The sequence below is a fragment of the Euleptes europaea genome, chromosome 15 (assembly GCF_029931775.1).
Source record: "Euleptes europaea isolate rEulEur1 chromosome 15, rEulEur1.hap1, whole genome shotgun sequence".
Lineage (NCBI taxonomy): Eukaryota > Metazoa > Chordata > Lepidosauria > Squamata > Sphaerodactylidae > Euleptes > Euleptes europaea.
The window spans coordinates 14,413,936-14,415,868 of record NC_079326.1 but is presented as its reverse complement, the minus strand read 5'-3'; positions in this window follow the sequence as shown (position 1 = coordinate 14,415,868).

The following is a 1,933-nucleotide window of genomic DNA, read 5'->3' as shown; positions in this document are numbered from 1 at the left end:
GCTGCTGTCTCTCTGGTAGCTTTGTGTGAAGGTTTTCATGTGTCACTCAAAAGTTCTATATTTTGTGCAGCTTGGCTGTGGTGGTGGTGATGGTGGGGTTATAGGAGAATTTTGGGAGAAGGAAGATCCGCCCTGCAAATTTCTTCTGTTGGCAGGATCTTGGATCTGCATTTACCCTCTGTAACTATGTAGTTGGTACTTCAGAAATTTGGTTGTCAATCAGTAGGTTATTGGGATCAACTTTCCCAAAAAGATAGGGAGGGTTGGTGACTGGGTAAAAAAGCCAGAGTGGCCAATAAATATCACTGGTTGCCCGCCATATTGCTATTTCATGTGTGATAGTTATCCTTGACAGCCCTCATGACCTCTCATGTATATATATTATATATTTGTCTATATACAAGTTTACCACTTAGCCTGCATGTATATACACATACACATACACACACATCCATTGTATTGGATTATTTTTATATCTCTTTATGTACAGAGAACGTGATTGCTTTCAAATAAAATGCAGATAAATTGTTACACTCTATACTTGTATTTATTGCTTTCATCGATACTGTTGTTTTAATGGTTTCTGCCCTCTTCTCTACTCTAGACTATTTGGGTCACTTGGTTCAAGGTAACAAAGTATTAACTGTTTCCCTCAGTAGCTCACAGGCTATAGCCATGCAGGCATAGAAAGAGAGTTCTTCTGAAGTCAAGAAGACTGGGAACTTGTGATCATAGGGGACCATTGGGTTCGAAGAAAACTGGGGAGCACTCATGTTAGGTGGCATAAAAAGGGAAACCATTTCTGTAGGACTTGTGATAGTTTGGTATGAATGTCCAGTATCTAACTGTGTTTGGATAAGGGGATGCTGAGAGATCAGTGGACACCACCCCAAAAACTCAGATTTCTTGTTCAGGCTCATGTTTACCCTTTTGTCACCGTGTTGTTGGCTTTCTCCCTAGAGGTCTCTCCTCCAAAAGAATTCCCAGGTCTTCTCATCCCACCATGTGTTTTGATCACACACAAAAGGGCAGAGATTCTCTGAGAGGATTCTCTGAGAGGGCAGAGATTCTCTGAGAGGAGAGACACTGTCCTTCAGTGTTACTCCTCTGAAGATGCCTGCCACAGCTGCTGGCGAAACGTCAGGAAAGAAAAGACCAAGACCACGGTTACATTCCTACTCTTAAAGAAGCTCCATGTAAGGCACTTTAAAAAAATTAAGGCCATGAACATTTTGGACTAAATGGATAAGGTCATCTGAGTAGCTGTGTGCTTGTTTGCCAAGGAAAAGAAGTTTTATGGCATCCTGGAAACACTGTCCTTCAGTGTTACTCCTCTGAAGATACCTGCCACAGCTGCTGGCGAAATGTCAGGAAAGAAAAAACCAAGACCATGGTTACACAGCCCGGATAACCTACAAGAACCAATTCTCTGTTATGTCTCTATGAAACCCTTCCCCTGCTATCCAGTGGAAAATTAGCAGCCAGATTCCAGAAGGTCCCTGCTACCTTTATTAAGTGCCACACTCCAGGCACAGATCTATTGTTCTTCTTTCTAGCTCCGTTGACATATGAACTGACATCCTGCTACATCTGCAGACTGCAAACAAGAAAACCTCATTCTGCAACCTTTTGACTGCCTGTCAAGGCAGTTTTAGTTAATCTCTGAGTATTCCCTGAGTCACTGGAAAAGACAGTCATGCTAGGAAAAGTTGAGGGCAGCAGGAAAAGAGGAAGACCCAACAAGAGATGGATTGACTCAATAAAGGAAGCCACAGCCTTCAATTTGCAAGATCTGAGCAAGGCTGTCAAAGATAGGACATTTTGGAGAACTTTCATTCATGGGGTCGCCATGAGTCGGAAGTGACTTGATGGCACTTAACACACACACATTCCCTGAGTGCAAATTCAACATTTACCTTGCAAAGTTGTAAAT